This window comes from Perca fluviatilis, chromosome 17, assembly GCF_010015445.1.
Source record: "Perca fluviatilis chromosome 17, GENO_Pfluv_1.0, whole genome shotgun sequence".
Lineage (NCBI taxonomy): Eukaryota > Metazoa > Chordata > Actinopteri > Perciformes > Percidae > Perca > Perca fluviatilis.
The window spans coordinates 1,865,837-1,887,536 of record NC_053128.1 but is presented as its reverse complement, the minus strand read 5'-3'; the positions used below and the strand labels follow the sequence as shown (position 1 = coordinate 1,887,536).

At 45.7% G+C, this 21,700-nt stretch overlaps 1 pseudogene; it reads right to left on the bottom strand.

Annotated features, from left to right (window-relative positions):
• Positions 1-9,780: 9,780 nt before the first annotated feature.
• On the bottom strand, positions 9,781-19,860 carry LOC120545830 (annotated as a pseudogene).
• Between the last annotated feature and the right edge of the window lie 1,840 nt (positions 19,861-21,700).

The following is a 21,700-nucleotide window of genomic DNA, read 5'->3' as shown; positions in this document are numbered from 1 at the left end:
CAAAAGACTACGTGTAGCGTCATTTTTGATAATATCTGGGTGTTCAAATGGGAACAAATGTAACTTTTTGTTAGTTTTACTGACATGGACCATGTAAATTAAGTCTTATTAATACCAAGTGAACCAGTTATTTTTTTTGCATAACTTTAGTGGAGACAAATCACAAATTGGGGTATCAGAGCAGCACACACTTAGCCTCGTGAGACCGTCCTGATCTCGCGAGCTCCAGTTTTCCACTCGCAGATCAGTCTGGCATCTTGAGATAGAGAAAATTTGGAGCCGCTCGCCAAACGACCAGGCCAATCAGCGTTGGTTTTGAGGTGGGTTAGGTGGTGATAGACAGATGAACCTGAACCTGGGAACCTGAAAATGGTGTCTTTTATTCCTAAATTCTCGTTACACAAACGGCAAATATCCTTTACCGACATGTTGCTTGCTTGCTGAGCTAACAAGCTATGCTTTGCCTGCAGCAGCAGGGGTAGCCTGGCTTGTGGTTATATTTTCATACGCTTCGTGGATCTGATTGGTTGATTTGGCCCGTCTATCACCAACATAGGTGATAGACAGATGGTTCATCCAATCAGCTAACCAGTATTTTCGCCCCTTCCCAAAAGTTCTCCAACGGAAAGTTCCCAGATGGATATGCCGAGCAAAAGTGAAGCAATCCATCTGGTGGAGTCAGGTTAGAACACACTCATTTTGGAAGGCAATGACAAACAGCGTATAATCATTTTCATGTTTCCTTTTTGAGGCAACTTATGGTACAAGTTGTATTTCCTTCAAAAACACGACCAGTGTATGTTGTAGTGTATGCTTTCTAGTAAAATGAACCACTTCTAGATTGGCAACATGGCATCATGACTTTGCGTAAATATATACGCCACTTTCAGAAAGCCAAATGGCGTGTTATTTTACGCCATTTTCAGCTATCCACGTGTATGATACACGCTGGATACAGCTGATGTAAACAGACCCACCACGTGGCCTCGCCACGTTGCGTGTTATCGCGAGAACGCGACGTACTATCGCGAGAACAACGTCACACGCCTGTTAAGAAAAAAAAAATGGTTGAGTTTAGGAAAAGAACACAGGGAAAGGCTTTAGTAACAAAACAGTGACAAAAACACGGAAAATAACGACTAAAACACGCTTACGACAACAACAAATGGTTGGGTTTAGGAAAGAAACATTGGGTAAGGCTTATTAAAAACAAAACTTAAAAAAAAAAAAAGGCAAACGGCCAAAAAATTACCACACACGGGGCACAAACCCAGCTCTCCCAGGTGAAAGTCCTGTGTTTTACCCATCCACCACACCAACCTAGCTTCTTACTCAATCCCCCGTTCCTTTATACCACTCGCTACGGCGGAAATGGACTCACAATATAGGCCAATGGCGGCCGATTTGCATTGATATACACGCAAAAATGCGATTATGCGTCTTCATAACACGCAAAAACGGAATACAAATTGGTGTGTCATACATACGCCAATTCATGAGATCAGTCTGAGATTGGCTAGATTTTTTTTAAGGTACTCTCGCATTTACTTTTATATATATGTGTTACAATGATGATGCACCTTACTAGAGCGGCTGTACAATTTCATTGTACTTAAATGCAATGACAATAAAGGCATTAAAATTCTAATTTGTTGAAGAAGTCCCGCACACTGTCCATTACACATGCAAATATTTTATTTGACAACGTTTCGGTCACACAGACCTTCCTCAGGTGAATTTACACTTCACATTGAATTGTGTGCTCAAGTAGTTTGGTTGACTACTCTGAACCAATCAGAATCTGCTCACAGGCGACGTTGTTCGTTTTTGTTTTTTTTAATCACCATCTGTGAGTAACAAACATAGAGGTAATGTCACCTCTCTTTTAACACCGTCAGAATATTGACAACCATTCTACATTACCAGATATAAAAAATCTGACTGGAAATATACAATCTACTCAGTTCAAATACATAACATGACGAAGAAGACAAAATAAGAAAATACATGAAACTAAAAGGAAAGGAAAAAGGGAAAGATATATTACAACATGATATTTAGGTTGAACTCATCATTCAGGTCTTTGGGAGATTGTGTTTCTAATGTGAAAATCCAGTATGCTTCACGTCTTTTTAATAATAAATCATGGTTACCACCTCTCTGTGGTAACTTCACATGTTCAATACCACAAAAGCGTACAGAAGAGATATCATGTTTAAAATCATTAAAGTGTACCGTTACCGGGTAATCCCGGTCATTTCTGCAGATTGGGCTTTTGTGTTCACTTATACGCTGTTTCAACCGTCCAGTGGTTTTACCTACATGGACTAGACCACATGGGCACGTCAAGGTGTACACTATGTGGGTAGAGGAAAAAGTTGTGACATTTTATATTGGGAATGACTTGTTATTGTGTGGGTGGGTGGTGGAATGTGCAGGTCTTGCGAGTGTTGTTACATTGCACGCAGCCACCACAGCGGTAGTTGCCAGTGGGCAATGGACTCAGAAGCCTTTGTGAGGCTCTTCTCGACTTGTATCTGGAGAAGTCTGCATGTACCAGCAGATCTTTTAAGTTTTTTTTCACGCTTATGGACGAATAGCGGCATATCTTTCATTATCTCGGAAAGATCGGGATCTGATTTCAAGAAGTGCCATTACTTTTTTTAAAGATCGGACATAGTATATGCGGGGAGTGGGGAGAATAGGATGTAATGCATGTGACAGAGAATGTCTTTTCTTTTGTTACTTTTAAGTAAATCTGATCAAGGCTTTTTTAGGGCTGCTTTATAGGCTTTTTCAACCCATTCTGCTGGCTAGCGTGAATCTCTCCTTCATGTCCTGTGCTTTCTCCAAGTAGTCGTCAGTACACGCAAATTCTGTTATGGCGGGGTTGGTGAATGGCGGACCCAAAATGCAGAGACGGACGCAGAGGAACGTTTGATGATTTAATAAAACATAAAAAAAAATAAACAAAACCAAACGAGTCCTGGAAAAGGCAGGCAAAAAGGTATCCATCCATCCATCCATCCATCCATCTTCGTCCGCTTATCCGGTGTCGGGTCGCGGGGGGAGCAGCTCCAGCAGGGGACCCCAAACTTCCCTTTCCCGAGCAACATTAACCAGCTCCGACTGGGGGATCCCGAGGCGTTCCCAGGCCAGGTTGGAGATATAATCCCTCCACCTAGTCCTGGGTCTTCCCCGAGGCCTCCTCCCAGCTGGACGTGCCTGGAACACCTCCCTAGGGAGGCGCCCAGGGGGCATCCTTACCAGATGCCCGAACCACCTCAACTGGCTCCTTTCGACGCGAAGGAGCAGCGGCTCTACTCCGAGCTCCTCACGGATGACTGAGCTTCTCACCCTATCTCTAAGGGAGATGCCAGCCACCCTCCTGAGGAAACCCATTTCGGCCGCTTGTACCCTGGATCTCGTTCTTTCGGTCATGACCCAGCCTTCATGACCATAGGTGAGGGCGAGGCGAAATCTGACCGGGATCGAGAGCTTTGCCTTCTGGCTCAGCTCTCTTTTCGTCCAACGGTGCGATAGATGGAATGTAATACCGCGCCCGCTCGCCGATTCTCCGACCAATCTCCGCTCCATTGTCCCCTCACTGCGAACAAAACCCCAAGGTACTTGAACTCCTTCACTTGGGGTAAGGACTCATTCCCTACCTGGAGAAGGCATTCCATCGGTTTCCTGTTGAGAACCATGGCCTCCGATTTAGAGGTGCTGATCCTCATCCCAACCGCTTCACACTCGGCTGCGAACCGATCCAGTGAGTGCTGAAGGTCGCGAGGCCGATGATGCCATCAGGACCACATCATCTGCAAAAGCAGCGATGAGATCCCCAGCCCAACGAACTGCAACCCCCCCCCACCCCGACTACGCCTCAATATCCTGTCCATAAATATTACAAACAGGATTGGTGACAAAGCGGCCAGCCCTGGCGGAGGCCAACCCTCACCTGAAACGAGTCCGACTTACTCCCGAAAACCGGACACAGCTCTCACTTTGGTCGTACAGAAGTTGGATGGCCCTGAGTAGAGACCCCCTCACCCCATACTCCGCGCGCACCTCCCACAGTATCTCCCGGGGGACCCGGTCATGCCTTGCCACCAATCCACAAAACACATGTAGACCGGTTGAGACATACTCCCAGGCCCCCTCCAGGATCCTTGCGAGTGAAGAGCTGGTCCGTTGTTCACCGACCAGGACGGAATCGCATTGTTCCTCCTCAACCTGAGGTTCGACTATCGGCCGAACCCTCCTTTCCAGCACCTTGGAGTAGACTTTACCAGGGAGGCTGAGAAGTGTGATACCCCTGTAATTGGCACACACCCTCTGGTCCCCCTTTTTAAAAAAGGGAACCACCACCCCAGTCTGCCACTCCTTTGGCACTGTTCCAGACTTCCACGCAATGTTGAAGAGACGTGTCAACCAGGACAGCCCCTCCACACCCAGAGCCTTGAGCATTTCTGGACGGATCTCATCAATCCCCGGGGCTTTGCCACTGTGGAGTTGTTTGACTACATCAGTGACTTCCGCCTGGGAAATCGACGACAATCCCCCGTCATCCTCCAGCTCTGCCTCTAACATAGAGGGCGTATTAGTCGGATTCAGGAGTTCCTCAAAATGCTCCTTCCACCGCCCTTCGGTACCCTGCAACTGCCTCCGGAGTCCTCTGGGATAACATATCCCGGAAAGACTCCTTCTTCAGTCGGACGGCTTCCCTGACCACCGGTGTCCACCACGGTGTTCGTGGGTTACCACCCCTTGAGGCACCTAAGACCCTAAGACCACAGCTCCTCGCCGCAGCTTCAGCAATGGAAACTTTGAACATTGTCCACTCGGGTTCAATGCCCCCAGCCTCCACAGGGATGCACGAAAAGCTCCGCCGGAGGTGCGAGTTGAAAGTCCGTTGGACAGGGGCCTCCTCCAGACGTTCCCAATTTACACGTTTGGGCTTACCAGGTCTGTCCAGAGTCTTCCCCCACCCCCTGACCCAACTCACCACCAGATGGTGATCGGTTGACAGCTCTGCCCCTCTCTTCACCCGAGTGTCCAAAACATATGGCCTCAGATCAGATGAAACGATTATAAAATCGATCATTGACCTTCGGCCTAGGGTGCTCTGATACCAGGTACACTTATGAGCATCCCTATGTTCGAACATGGTGTTCGTTATAGACAATCCATGACTAGCACGGAAGTCCAACAACAAACAACCACTCTGGTTTAGATCAGGGAGGCCGTTCCTCCCAATCACGCCTCTCCAGGTGTCTCCATCATTGCCCACGTGTGCGTTGAAGTCCCCCAGCAGAACAATGGAGTCCCCCACTGGCGCCCCATGCAGGACTCCACTCAAGGTCTCCAAGAAGGCCGAATACTCCAAACTCCTGTTTGGTGCATATGCACAAACAACAGTCAGAGTTTTCCCCCCCACAACTCGCAGGCGTAGGGAGGCGACCCTCTCGTCCACCGGGGTAAACTCCAACGTAGCGGCGCTCAGCCGGGGGCTTGTTAGTATCCCCACACCCCGCCCAGCGCCGCACACCCTGAGCAACTCGAGAAGAAAAGAGTCCAACCCCTATCCAGGAGTACGGTTCCAGAACCGAGACTGTGCGTAAAGGTAAGCCCCACCAGATCTAACGGTAGCGCTCCACCTCCCGCACCAGTTCCGGCTCCTTCCCCACAGAGAGGTGACGTTCACGTCCCCAGAGCCAGCGTCTGCTGCCCGGGTCTGGTCCGTCGAGGCCCCTGACCTTCACTGCCACCCATGTGGCAGCGCACCCGACCCAGCGGTTCCTCCCACAGGTGGTGGGCCCATGGGCTGGAGAGATGGGAGCCACGTAGCTTGTTCGGGCTGTGCCCGCCGGGCTCCGTGGCAAACCGGCCACCAGGCTGCGCCGACGAGCCCGCCCGTCTGGGCCTGGCTCCGCCAGCGGGGGGCCCCGGGCTTCCTCCGGGCAGGGTCACTCCATTTCTACCTTGTTTTTCCATTGGGGTTTTTGAACCATTCTTTGTCTGGCCCCTCCACCACGATAAGGTGATGGTTCACGGAGAATATATATATATATATATATATATATATATATGTATATGTGTTTATATATATGTGTGTGTATATATATATATATATATATATATGTGTAGATATATATATATATGTGTGTGTATATATATGTGTGTATATATATGTGTGTGTATATATATATATATATATATATGTGTGTGTGTGTGTGTGTGTGTGTGTGTGTGTGTGTGTGTGTGTGTGTGTGTGTGTATATATATATATATATATATATATATATATACAGGTTGGCTGATGCAGAGCGGAGTGGGCGGGTTGGGGTATAGGGTTGGACCATGTCCTGGATGTATGCTGGGGCTGATCCATTCGTGGCCCTGTATACAAGTACTAGTGTCTAGTGTCCCGAGAGAACCAAGCAGGTCTGCCTTGTTGCACCATCCAAATTTTCTTTAAAACTTGCCATTTTCAGCATGGAGCTTGCTCGATGTTTGGTGTTTTTTTCCAGAAGAGAACGACGTTTGAGAACAGCAACACACAGAGAGAGGAAGGGGAGGGACAGAACCATTCAAGTCCTTTTTAGGCTGGTGTTTTAGGCAATTTAAAAAGTCAGCATTATATTATTAGTAGAATTGAGTTACTAATAGAACAGACTAGTAGAATATAAGAGTGGGACTGATTGTCCGTGTTAAAAGATAGATTGAATAATAATACTGACATCTAACCTATCTAAATAAAGGTTTTATATATTGTAAAAAAGAAAATGTCATACTTGTATGAGTCTGACACATACATGCATCTGTTTTCGTTTTAACCACTCTGCCAGAAGGTTCTAAGTACTGTTAACAAACTGTAACCGACAGACAGACACAAAAAAATAATTCAATTCAATTTTATTTATAGTATCAAATCATAACAAGAGTTATCTCAAGACACTTTACAGATAGAGTAGGTCTAGACCACACTCTATCATTTACAAAAACTCAACAATTCCCCCCCAAGAGCAAGCATTTAGTGCGACGGTGACGAGGAAAAACTCCCTTTTAGGGAAAAACCTCAGACAGACCCAGGCTCTCTGTGGGCAACATCTGTCCCTGCCGGTGGGACACAGAGACACTGATACAGATTTATAGAGAAATATGATTTATAATAAATATAGCAGTTGGAATGATGAACAGTGGCACTTACAGTAACAATAAAGATAGTAGATAGTGACTAGAAATAATAGTTGTAGTAGTTCAGGGCGTAGGGGGGCGTTGCAGAGCGTAGTAGGGCACAGCAGGGCGCGGAGCAGGACCACGGCGACAGCTGCAACCATGATTTAGGTGCCACCTTAATCCAAGGAAAACTGCAGGGCGAGAAAACACATGGACTCCGGGGAATAAGCTCCCCAGAGCTAAGTTAGTAACAAACATTTCTGGCACATGGATGCACACAGATGGAAAGCGAGAGAAGAGAGGAGCTCAGTGTGTCAAAGGAAGTCCCTTTATAATTAAGAGCTGGTCATGTTTTTGTCCTTCTGTCAAGTTTCTGTGTTTAAGTTGGTTTCATGTTTTCTGTTTGTTTTCATGGAATTCCTGTTTTATTTTGAAATCCACTGTTTGGTTACATCCCTGGTCACTTGTCTTCCTGTCTTTGTTTGTTCCCGCCTTTAATGATTACCTGTCCCCACCCTAATGTGATTCACCTGTGTGTAGCTGTCTTCCCATCCCCCGTGTATATATACCCCCTTGTTTCACTTGTTCCCTGCCAGATTGTTGTTACTCCTCGTGTGTCTCACTCTCCTGCGTTTTCTAGTGTTTGTTTCCTGAGGCCCGTTCCAGAAAGCAGGTTTAGTGAAAACTCTGAGTTGGTTAACCCTGAGATGAGGGAAACTCTGGGTTTTCCGTTCCAGAAAGAGAGGTAACTTAACCTCAGAGTCAGTTACTATGGTAACTGAGCCTGTGAACCTAACCTGGTTGGGAGCAGGTTTTCTTTAAGAAACCTCGAGTTTCTCTCAGTCTCCTCCCTCTGACACAGCGCGCATTCATTTCCTCATTCATTCAGTCTGGATCAGGTGCATTTTAGTGCAGTTTTGTCATCTGCATGATTAAAATAGGATTGTTTCATTAAGTAATTTAACGTTGGACACTAAAGTTTTTTTCTAAAACATGGCATGTCCTTTTGTCGACGATCCGATTGATGAAGCTTTATTACTTCGCAGGGAGTTAAACATTCGTCGGGAGAGGATATCGAGATGTATTTTTGTTTCCAGATAACTACCTATTTGAGCGGTATCGTTTCTCTTCACAGTCTATCAGATACGTGCATAACCTTATCCGTCCACATATCACTAACATCAACCATCGTGGACATGCTCTTACATCCAAGCAGATTCTTTGTGTTGCATTACGTTTTTTTGCAAACGGCAGTTTTCTTTACAACACTGGTGACGCGGAGCATCTTGGTAAAGCCACTGTATGCAGATCCGTCAGAAAAGTGTGCCTCGCTCTGAAACGTTTTTTTAAACGTGTTTGTAGTGTTCCCTGGACACAAACCAGTGAGAGCCATTAAAGTAGAGTTCCACAGGATTGCAGGTGAATAATGTAAAACTCTTACAGTGATAAATTATTAATTATAATTCGGATAATGACATGGTGCTGCAAGATCAGAATGGTATAAGTAATTCAAATTCCTTTTAGGATTTCCCAATGTGATTGGCTGCATTGATGGCACACACATTCCAATCACTGCTCCTTACGAAAATGAAGTGGACTATGTGAATAGGAAGTCCATTCACAGCATTAATGTGCAGGTAAATTGACCACTGTCCCAAAATGTAACAAACTGCATCACAATACTGCAAGTAACATCTGTCATGCTCTGCACTGTCAAGATCATATGTGATGCTGCATATCTAATAACCAACGTGGAGGCCAAATGGCCTGGGTCTGTGCATGACTCACGGATATATCGTGAGTGTGCCCTGAGCAACAGACTGGAACGTGGTAAGCAGCCTTAAGCTTTGTAAAGTATTATTCATCTGTCTCCCTCCTTAAATACACTCAATGTATACACTATGCATTACAGGAGAGTTTGAAGGCCTTCTGCTGGGTGACAGGGGTTACACATGCCAGCCCACTCTGCTTACCCTGACCCGGAGCCAGGCCCCCAACGAAACTTCAATGTGGCCCACTGCAGTACTAGAGCCCGGGGGGAGATGACCATAGGCCTGCTGAAAGCTCGTTTCCAGTGCCTACGCCACCTCAGGGTAACCCCTGAGAGGGCCTGTGACATTATTGTGGCATGTGTTGTTCTCCATAATATTGCCACAATTATGGGAGAGCAACGCCCTGCCCTACATGTAGAGGACCCTGATGAGGACCCTATCCACCCTGCAGATGTCCAGGATGGAAGAGCAGTCAGGGACATTATATGTAGGAATCACTTCATCAACTAAAACACAAGCACCACCCAAATAAAGACAAATAATTCAAATTTTATTTTGTCTTCTTTATTTCCTAAAAACACAAAAGCAACATTAGGTTTTTTATATATTGTTCCAGTAACTAACACAAGTCACCTGTGACCATTCACCCACCTTTAACTTGTGTTTGAGGATTTCGATTTCCAGATCAGTCTTTTTAATTTGGCGGTCCAACAATGCCATTTCAAGGTCTGTTTTTTTCATTTGCTGTATCAGATGCATCTTGTAAAGGTCCTTCACAGGTAACTGGGAATACATAAAATCATTAAAAAAGAAGTCATACAGTTGATTATTTCCACAGAAAGAACCTCTGGCAGTTGCTGGACATCTCACTGTGTTCATCTGTGCTGTGGAAGTTGATGGACCCTCCTGTTGCCCAGCCATGTTCTGTTAAAAGAAAAATAGAATATCCTGTCATACATGTCACATGTGATACTGGGTTAATACCACACAGCAGTGTTAAGAATTGTGAATGTGGAGATGACTATCAGTAACATAGTGGTGATATCCTACCTACAGTGCCTTGCGAAAGTATTCGGCCCCCTTGAACTTTTCGACCTTTTGCCACATTTCAGGCCTCAAACATAAAGATATAAAACTGTAATTTTTTGTGAAGAATCAACAACAAGTGGGTCACAATCATGAAGTGGAACGAAATTTATTGGATATTTCAAACCTTTTAAACAAATAAAAAACTGAAATATTGGGCGTGCAAAATTATTCAGCCCCGTTAAGTTAATACTTTGTAGCGCTACCTTTTGCTGCGATTACAGCTGTAAGTCGCTTGGGGTATGTCTCTATCAGTTTTGCATATCGAGAGACTGACATTTTTGCCCATTCCTCCTTGCAAAACAGCTCGAGCTCAGTGAGGTTGGATGGAGAGCGTTTGTGAACAGCAGTTTTCAGTTCTTTCCACAGATTCTCGATTGGATTCAGGTCTGGACTTTGACTTGGCCATTCTAACACCTGGATATGTTTATTTGTGAACCATTCCATTGTAGATTTTGCTTTATGTTTTGGATCATTGTCTTGTTGGAAGACAAATCTCCGTCCCAGTCTCAGGTCTTTTGCAGACTCCATCAGGTTTTCTTCCAGAATGGTCCTGTATTTGGCTCCATCCATCTTCCCATCAATTTTAACCATCTTCCCTGTCCCTGCTGAAGAAAAGCAGGCCCAAACCATGATGCTGCCACCACCATGTTTGACAGTGGGGATGGTGTGTTCAGGGTGATGAGCTGTGTTGCTTTTACGCCAAACATAACGTTTTGCATTGTTGCCAAAAAGTTCGATTTTGGTTTCATCTGACCACAGCACCTTCTTCCACATGTTTGGTGTGTCTCCCAGGTGGCTTTTGGCAAACTTTAAACGACCTTTTTATGGATATCTTTAAGAAATGGCTTTCTTCTTGCCACTCTTCCATAAAGGCCAGATTTGGTAGCATACGACTGATTGTTGTCCCATGGACAGAGTCTCCCACCTCAGCTGTAGATCTCTGCAGTTCATCCAGAGTGATCATGGGCCTCTTGGCTGCATCTCTGATCAGTCTTCTCATTGTATGAGCTGAAAGTTTAGAGGGACGGCCGGGTCTTCAGATTTGTAGTGGTCTGATACTCCTTCCATTTCAATATTATCGCTTGCACAGTGCTCCTTGGGATGTTTAAAGCTTGGGAAATCTTTTGGTATCCAACCGGCTTTAAACTTCTCCACAACAGTATCTCGGAACTGCCTGGTGTGTTCCTTGTTCTTCATGATGCTCTCTGTGCTTTACACGGACCTCTGAGACTATCACAGAGCAGGTGCATTTATACGGAGACTTGATTACACACAGCTGGATTCTATTTATCATATTATTAATTTAGGTCAACATTGGATCATTCAGAGATCCTCACTGAACTTCTGAGAGAGTTTGCTGCACTGAAAGTAAAGGGGCTGAATAATTTTGTACCCACTTTTTCAGTTTTTTATTTGTTAAAAAAGTTTGAAATAGCCAATGAATTTCGTTCCACTTCATAATTGGGACCCACTTGTTGTTGATTCTTCACAAAAAGTTACAGTTTTATATCTTTATGTTTGAGGCCTGAAATGTGGCAAAAGGTCGAAACGTTCAAGGGGGCCGAATACTTTCGCAAGGCACTGTATGTAGGCCTCTCTGGATCCATTTCTGTGGTGGCAGACAATGTGTCCTCTTCATCCGTTTCCTCCTGTGAAGAGTATTGTTTCGTTAGACTTTAAACTACTTGCATCATGTCTGGAGTATTTAGTTGTCTACTTACAGCTTCAAGGAGTTCTGCTGTGACGTGAGGGTCCACGAGTGTGAGAACACCATCGGAATCTGTTGGAATAAATGACAAACCCATGAAGAGGGGAATAATATCTCTAAAATATAAATAGGCATAAAAGAAGATAAATATAAGCCTATTACATCTTATGAAGGCACTTGTGTCCTGTGATGTGGCTGGCTCAGAGGAAGAGCTCCCTCCAGGGATACCTTCAGCCACTGGCCTTCCTGCATTCTGGCTCAGGGCCAGCTCCTCTGCCTCTGTCAGAGGTGGTGGTGCTGGTCCTCCACCAGTTCTCCTGGCCTCTGCCAACTTTCTGTTGGCTTAGTAGAATTTAAATGGGCCCTTTTAATTAACAAAGGAGGATGGGCGAGAGGACATCTATGTATGTGAACATTAGTTGGGGATAGACTACAGCACATTCAAATTGCCAATGAATATTTACTCATATTTAAAATGTGATTAAAATGAGGTACAGCCATGAGCCTATTACACTTAAGTCTTACCTGTTTGAACTATGTTCTTATATTTCATTTTCAGCTGCTTCCAAGAGCGTTTTTCACCCGCAGGATTGCACCTAAATGAAATAGATTATAGGCTAGGTTCAATACCATTCCACCAGTTTTACCAGTAATGTTATATTTGTGATTAAATATGAGCATGGGTGTGTATTTCAGGCCTGTGTGTAGGCCTAGTATGTGCAGAAGCTGTGTTGCTCTTTTTACGAAATATATGTTCATACTCGCTGTACGCCTGCATGAGTATTTCCAGTTCAAGAGGCGTGAAGTATGCCGACCGAGTTTTGTTGGCTGTTGCCATGGTGAATCATAGAATCATGGCTCCATTCATGCTGCCTTTTTATAGTGGTTGTGCACACGCGTAACCCTGAGTGAACCTACTCCGAGTTGATTGAACCAACTCAAATCAGCTGTTCTGGAACCGAAAACTCAGAGTTCCCCATCTCAGGGTAAATCAACTCAGAGTTCAAGGTTAGACTCAGAGTTTGTTAACCCTGCTACCTGGAACGGACCTCAGATCTATTGCCTGAATTTTCGACCTCGTCTTCTGCCTGTTGGATTTGTACCGTTGCCTGGATTGTTTATTAATTAATAAACAAACTCACCTTCTACTCCGAGTTGAGTCAAGCATTTGAGTCCAACGTTGTACCCATGACAGAGCTGGGATCTGTTTCAGGTAGAAGGTTTAACAAACTCGGGGTCTAACCCTGATGTCTGAGTTGATTTACCCTGAGATGGAAACTCTGAGTTTTCGGTTCCAGAATTCAATTCAATTTTATTTATAGTATCAAGTCAGCTGATATGAGTTGGTTCAATCAACTCGGAGTAGGTTCACGCGCGTGCACCACCACAAGAAAAAGGCAGCATGAATGGAGCCATGATATTACGATTCACCATGGTAACAACCAAAACGGGTCGGCGGAAATACAAATGCGCACATACAGCGAGCTAAAAAAAGCAACACAGCGGCTGCTGCAAAAGAGAGAGAATTTGCGTGGGAGAAAATTTGTGCTAGAGTAAATGTGTATATTCCAATATAGGCTAGTGTATCATAGCCTATTTAATCATAAGTAAATCCTAATATTACTGGTGAAATGGTATTGAACCTATAATCTATTTCATTTAAGTGCAATACTGTGGGCGAAAAAGTGGGCTACTACGCCTACTAATCCCACTGAGGCTGCAGCACCATCATTAACAGAATTATAATTCATAATATTTTACTAGTTCTGAGAAAAATAATTCTGAGAATAAAGTCAGAAAGACTTTATCCGCCAATTCTTTAAGACTTTATTCTCAGAATTCGGACTTTTTTATTAGAATTATGACTTTATTTTCCAAGTTGGGGAGACCAGGGACAGTTGTAACAGGGGGTGGTTGTAACACCTTGAATTCCTCCAATCAGAAACTACCTAGAGTGATGACCCTCACTGTGCTCCTGCTCAGTTAGGGCGTCTCTCAATACCAAGAATGCAAAGTACGGACTTGTCCTGGGAAGAACGTTCTTGCTGGTTGTTCTTGGAAGAATTAACTCGCAAGTTCACAAGCACAGAAAACGCTGTTAACAGTTTGAGACGATGCGTTCTTCCTGTTATTGCTCAACACTCCCAGCACAGAGGCTACCTGCAGTGCTCCAAAATACCAGCTAGAAATAAAAACCACAACAATATAACCACTTTGTATTAAAGCGCCCATATTATACTCATTTTCAGGTTCATAATTGTATTTTAAGGTTGTACCAGAATAGGTTTACATGGTTTAGTTTTCAAAAAACACCATATTTTTGTTGTACTGCACAGCTCTCTGTCACTGCTGCAGATCCTCTTTTCACCTGGTTTCTGTTTTAGCTACAGAGTGAGACCTCTTTTCTTCTTCTTCTTCTGTACTATCTTTGATTGCACTCGCACATGCTCAGTAGCTCAGATGTAGATCATGTCAGCTAGCTAGCTCCATAGAAGTAAAAAACTATGGCTGTTTCTCCAACTTCAGTCAGTTACAAGGCAGGATTAGCTGGGAGACTTCTAAATGAGGGCGCATATGTAAGTAGTTCTTTTGTAGATTATGGTGAACTTGTGTGTGTTGTAGCAGTGCTTTGCTATTGAGAACGAGGTACCATGCTAGTGTTAGCATTAGCTACGAGCTAACGGTTGCGGTTAGCCAGCTCATTTCGGACTGTGACGTCACAGTCCGAGCCGATTTTGAACAGCTCACTAGGAGACTGAAGGCAGGACACATTCAGAAACCGCATCTCACTCAAAACAGCATGGATGGATTTTTTTCAAAGTTTGAATGTGTGTGGAAGCACCAGAGACACAAAAGAACACCCCAAATCCCAGAAAAAGTGTTTTTTTCATAATATGGGCACTTTAAAACAATCTCCGGACAAGAAAACCTCATAATGCTACAATTATTGCAATAATATTGAAAAATAAAACTAATTGAGCTTTAATTTTATTGTTTATGGTTTAGCTCAAACACCCCTTATTTATTCAAAAGAGTGGAACTTGATCCCTACTATTATTAACATATAAGTTTAAGTCAGTTTAAATGAAACAAATAAATAGGCATATGCACTGGTGTGTCCTATGTGTTCCTATTAGTGTTATGTGGAATTATCGTTTCTATATTATTGTAGTGCGCTGTATATGCCCATGGAGATGGAAATTAGAAATTCAAATTATAAAGGTTGGTGTCTCCCCTTTAGTCTACATAACATGTCATAGCATGTTACCACTTTATGTACAACTGTTCATTTATCATAAAGACTGAAACTCAACTTCTAATAAATCAGAAAACAAATACACCAAAAATATGTACTAAATACAAAATATAATGTAGGCTATAGCCTATGGCATAATTTAAACAAGTCTCCCGAAAAGAAACGGGTATATCTCATAGACTAATAATATACAGTCTATCTATGGTAGCCTATATCTCTCCTCTGCCTGCTGCGCTGTGTGTGTGTGTGTGTGTGTGTGTGTGTGTGTGTGTGTGTGTGTGTGTGTGTGTGTGTGTGTGTGTGTGTGTGTGTGTGTGTGCTTGTTGAGTTTAACTCCGAAAAGACAGTTAACCACATGTGTTGTGATATTTAAACAAACGATCCGAAACGGTGAAATAAAAGCCTCTTATTTACGGGACCGGTCTAAAAGACCTCCATCTTACAGCGGGGTCTCCGAGTGTGACTGTCCGAGCGCCGAGCAAGCGGCCCCGGCAGGCGCAAGCTGGCGGCCACGTCATTTTATGGACCCCCGAAAACTCCGAAAACTTTGGAGCAAATTGTCAATTCGGGAAAGATTTTCGCAAGACTGCCTATATTCGAAATATAAACCGTTGATTTCTCGCCTAAAATGTTCTCAGAAGTGAATTTAGTGATGAATAAGATGGCGAAAATGCGTTTTTGGGCTGTCTATGTACTGGAAATCCAACCATCATTGAATGCCGAAATGAATGTTGGGATACAGGTGCTGCGAAGTTCATACAAGTTACCAACCGATGTATCCTCGGTAAATGGGCGTGTCAAGAATACATCCGGGAATTTTAACTGTTCTTGGCGAAATGCGAACTCGTGTATTGGGACAGTACTTTGGCAACACGAGATGACGTTTCACAGGGACACAAGCACACAAGTCAATAGAAGAACACATATTGGGAAACGCCCTTAGTTTCCCTCCATTCTTGCTAAAAAGGGAGCCACATTTGAAACTTCCTGACAGCATTATCTACAAAAGGTTGTTTTGAGGTAAAAACAAATTACTTTTCTTTCTGATGTAGTTTTTTTGGATGCTGTTATACGATCAAATGTTTATGAATTCAAACAAGTATTATTTCAATCAGGAGAGACTTGTTTGCAGATATGCAAAAGGTTTAATGTACAACAGCACGTAGTGTACAATGTTTTGGAGATTGAACTCCATCTTTATTAATACATTTAATATATTAATACATTTAATGTAGGGGTAGGGAACCAAGATGTAACCCCCCGATGGAATCCAGACACCGGTGGTGGCGGAGAAAGCCGGAAACTAGACCGAGAAGGCATCGGAGCGACAGCCGGAGAAACCCCTAGGACGGGAGGCGGAAGGGGAGGAGGAGGGACGACGTCTTCCTGAAATGACAGCTGATAGCACAGGGAGAGAAGCAGCTTTTAAAACAGTGATGTAACGCTGTGATTGGCCTATGGGTTCCTTGGCCGATCCTGATTGGATTATCAGAAGGTGAACGCCTCCAGCCCTGATTCGCTTAGGAGGGACTGTTTACTTGTTAGGTCTTCCTGAAAGAATTTGCGCTGAGCTACATTTCAATCAGGAGAGACTTGTTTGCAGATATGCAAAAGGTTTAATGTACAACAGCATGTAGTGTACAATGTTTTGGAGATTGAACTCCATCGTTATTAATACATTTAATATATTAATACATTTACTGTAGGGGTAGGGAACCAAGATGTAACCCCCAAAACATGACTGAAATTGGACATGAAGGAAATAAACACGAAAATTAAAATGTTTTTAATTAATAAATTATGAAGCTTACCTCCGGGTGGCACGGATCTGAAACAGAAAGCAAATGCAGTGATCCGTCCCCTAAACAGCATGCGAAATCCTGCCGTATTTCGTCATCGGCAACTCAGGCCGGCAACACGGCATCTCCGCCGGTACGGCAACTCGGCCGGTACATAGAATGAAACATAGCTTCCGTATTTGCTTAGTCATTAATCTATTATGAACGATATTCCGTCGAAACAACGGCTACTGAAGTATTACACCACCACCGGTTATATGCTGTTACGGCACACGCCGTGAAACATGAAGAAACGAGGCATCTCCGCCGTTTATGGCAATGCAGCCGTGAAATTAGATCATTTTCTTGTATTAGGATATGAACGGGATTGCCCCGTGAATGTGAGACATGCCACCCCGTGGCCCACATGAAAACACACCCACAGTTTGTATCTTACCGGATTACGGCTTTAGGGATCGTTGATTGGTGAGGACGAAATTGACGTCGGGACGAATGTAAGAAGAGTAAGCCGAAGAAGTCCACCGACCCAGCCTTTACAGCGAGGTCCGAGACATTCCTTGATTGGCCGCTGTGGTAGCGGCCCCTATCCTGAATGAATGCCCTGAATAATGCTGCGGCGAAAGACCAGATTTGAGGAGAACTGCTTCCAGATGTTGCCTAAACCACCCTTTAGACAAGGGACGATCCCCCGAAATAATGAACAGAGGCGCGAGGGAGTTAGTAGAAGGCCTGGCTTTAAGATAGTTCAACATAGATTTAAATGGGCAAAATAATGTATCTGTACGGGCGACGATAACTGAGCAAGCTCCTCCGCGTTTAGAATGCTTAAGTTGTAAGCAGTAGTGATTAGCTTGAAAAGCCAGATCAGAGAAAGTAATATCAACATCGGGGTTGAAGGATGTAAAAGGAGTAGCAAATTCACCGCATCTTAGAAATGCATAGAAAGCTAACAGGAAAACGGACTCCAGAAGTGCGTCTAAATAAGGGGAAAATACACCTGCCCTGAGTGTCGACACTAAATTATGTAAAATGCCGAGCGTGATAGGCTGCCTGAGGTCGGGAGAAGTGCGGTGAGTTTTAGAGACACCCTTCAACAGTAATTTAATAGCCGGATTAGAAAGGAGGCTTGGAAACGATGGATCATAACATTTAATATGAAACTGAATTCCTGCAATCAACCCACGAGTATACTGCACCTTGAAGTTGCGAGTGTCGGTACAATAACATATGAATGCACAAATGCTTTTAACGAGAACAGGTCTGGGAGGTACGCAAATGATTACACAGAATAGGGAAAAAGTATGCCAGGCAAAATCGTAAGTTTTAAGAGTGGACGCCGCTAGACCTTTCCTCATGTACATTTTGGAGGATTCTAGGTGTTGATGCAATGGGTTGAGGTTTAATGCAGCTCTAGCTCTTGAATAGAGGGAAGCGCTACCGGGACGGGGCTGGCTGACAGGCAGAGACTTCGAAAGGTCTGAAAGTGAAAACGAGACAGAGCATCAGCCGCGTCGTTGAAATGCCCGGGGACATGGCGGGCAGTGATGATAAAATTATTCATCACCATGATAAAATTGATAAAATTATAAAATATTCATCACCGCGGACCATGTGATGCTTCTCATGAATGGCATGATTTTTCTACACGAAGAGAGCCCTCTATTTATTATGCTGACAACCGCCTGATTATCGCACATGACTGAGATGCGTTTACGCTTCCAATGATGCCCCCAGACGTGGCAAGATACCGCAATTGGGTAGACCTCATGCAGGGCGGATGAATCGGACTGGGAAAAGTTGGGAGGCCAGTGGCCTGAGAACCACTGGTCTTGAAAAAAAAAAAAAAAAAACGCGGAAAGGGCAGCGTCGGTAAAAAACCGCAGGTAGTCCGACGAGTGCAACAACTCGTCATAAAAGAAAGAAACCCTGTTCCAGTGCTCCAGAAGATGAGACCAGAAACGTAAATCGGAACGGCACCCGGCATCGAGAGACACGCGATCGTGCAAGTGAGAGACAGCAACCTGGAAATAAACGAGCGCCCTTGCGGGATCACGCATATGGCGAAATTGAGATGCCCGAGGAGGGAGAGCAACTGACGTTTACAGATGGTGACGGCGGAAGAATGGGACGCAGCAATGCTGCGAACGCTTAGCAATTTATCGAGCGGGAGAGACGCTTTCATGCCAACGGAATCTAGGGTAATGCCGAGAAACTCCAAACAGGTGGCGGGACCGATAGTCTTTGCCTCGGACAGGGGGACGCCGAGGGACCCGAAACAGCGCCGCAGCCTGCCCAAGGACGCGTCGGAGCCATCGTGAGGGGGGCCCACAAGTAAAAAGTCGTCCAACAAGTGAAGCAGCGAGGGCACCCGCACCCTGTTAAGCAGGATCCAGCACAGGGCCTCGGAAACGTGGTTAAAAATGCACGGGCTGCTACGGCAGCCAAAGGTTAAACGCACCCCAAAATAGAACTTAGAGTCCCACCTAACGCCAAAAAGGGGCAACTGCGAAGGATGAATGGGCACAACTTTAAATGCGTCAGTGATGTCCGCCTTGGAGAGCCAAGCGCCAACCCCCGCCAGCTTAATCAATCTAATGGCGTTATCCACCGTGGCATAATGCAGAGAAAAAGGGACGGTCGGAATGAGACTATTGATGCTCGCGACAGGCCCGTTGTGCGGCGCAGATAAATCAAAGATTAGGCGTTTCTTTCCCGAATACTTCCGAGTAGCCACGCCGATGGGACTGACGCGCAACACCGCGAATGGAGACGAGCTGAAAGGTCCGATAACGTAACCCTTATCGACCTCCAACGCCAGCAGCCGGAAAACGGTCGCGGGGTCGGAGACCGCAGAAAGCTGATTTTTAGTGACGAACGAGACGGAAGGAACCTCAAGCACGCCCACTCTAAAACCTTGAGATAGCCCAGAGAGCAGGTGATCCACAAACACGGAGTCAGGATGAGAAGCCAATTCATATGCAAAATTACGAAGATTTAATGGGGTGGAAGGATGAACAGTCATTATATCTTTGAGTCAGGCCGAGGCTTCCGCCGGGCTGCGCGTCCCGGCAAGCGCTGCATACATGGAGAAAAATGCAATTGGTAAAAGAACATACACCTTCGTTAAAGTTATTGCAAATGGGAGGATTGTAATTCTGAGGAACCTGTTGTCTGCGGGAGGGGCCGCCGGGCGGGGAACCACGGAGAGGGGGCTGAGAGGCAGCACCAGGCCCCGTGCGAACCGCTGCCACAGGGCACAGGGAGGCCATGTGGCCCTGAGCGCTGCAGGCGGAGCAAGCAATGACCAGCGCGCCGCCCACGAGCATCACGAGGAGCTCGAGATCCACCATCGACCAGTCCACCCGGACGTTAGACCGTGTGAGATGCAACGTAGCCTTGCTAGAAAACGCCTTATGGTATTGGAAGAAAATATTCCTTCCATACTTCAGGTTTAGGTTGCCAATCAGCGCCAAATAGGAATCCAGTTCAGGCCTCCGGCCCGGGTACACGGAGCAGATAACATCCCGAAACAACCCGAAAGCAACCAGGAACTGTCCTATGGACAGCTCCTTGCACAGCCTGGGGTCTGCAGACTTGAACACCGTGGAGAACCCATCCCCGGACACCATATTCCTCTCGCATTCCGGGGAAGGCAGAATCAGGCTCACCAAATTCACGTCCTTGCCCTGCAAGATTTTCGCCCGCAAGCGGGCAGAGATATTGGCAGCAGCAGGAATATACGGCCTACCTAAAAACTGCGCCGGAGCAGAGGTGGCCAGGGAAAACTCGGCATCTCCCGGGGCTGTAGGCACAGGCAGAGGATACCCGTGCGCCAGCAGAGACATAGAGGCCACAGCGGTGGCGGCGGTCGTGGACCCGACGAAAGCGGGCGAAGCTTCGATGGACTGCAGCCTTGCGTCCATGGACTGAAGAGAGCCGGACAGGGATTGAAGAGAAGCAAGTATAAGACTCGTGTTGGATGACCCACTTGGCACGCCCACAGCAGCCGCCTGGCTGAGAGGGGCTGCACCGCGCCTCTTCGGCGGGGCACGGGGAGGGGCGACCGCCTTTGCCGACCGCTTCCGACCACGACCCGCCGCGGGAGCAGGAGGTGAGGGAACCGGTGAAATACAGCCCGCCTGGGCAGCCAGCTCGCTGAGGTCCGGAAAAGGTAAGCCTGAAGCCGCCACGATTCCGCGATTCCGAAGCTGCAGAATGAGCCTGTCCGACGCCGCGGCGCCCGGGCAGGGACTGTTTAGAGTAGCCAGGTGAGAGCTCCTGCGGACGCCGTCCGAAGAAGCAGGAATAGCCGCCGGTGAAGAGAAGGGATCAGGACCTGGGTCCGATGCGGGATCAGACTCGAAATCCGACATTGCGAGACCGCAGAGCGCAGAACAGCACAGGAACGCTCGCCATACAGCTGTCAACACAACGTCTTCCTGAAATGACAGCTGATAGCACAGGGAGAGAAGCAGCTTTTAAAACAGTGATGTAACGCTGTGATTGGCCTATGGGATCCTTGGCCGATCCTGATTGGATTATCAGAAGGTGAACGCCTCCAGCCCTGATTCGCTTAGGAGGGACTGTTTACTTGTTAGGTCTTCCTGAAAGAATTTGCGCTGAGCTACATTAGAATCACTGTTTTGTAAGCTAAAAATAGAAATGGCTAACAAGTGTCAAACTAGCAGTCAAGATAGCTCACATGAGATGAAAACATAGACAGTAAAAGAAATGGAGAACCAGACCCTGTGTCTCTGGACGGAGACCAGTGAAGGATATCAGAAGTCTCTTTCCCGGTGCTGGCTGAGCGTTACTGAGCAGCCTCCAACTGAGCTTGAAGACGTAGATGTGACGTGAGCAACCTGTCTGAAAGTGTGAAGTCTTCTGGTAGCTG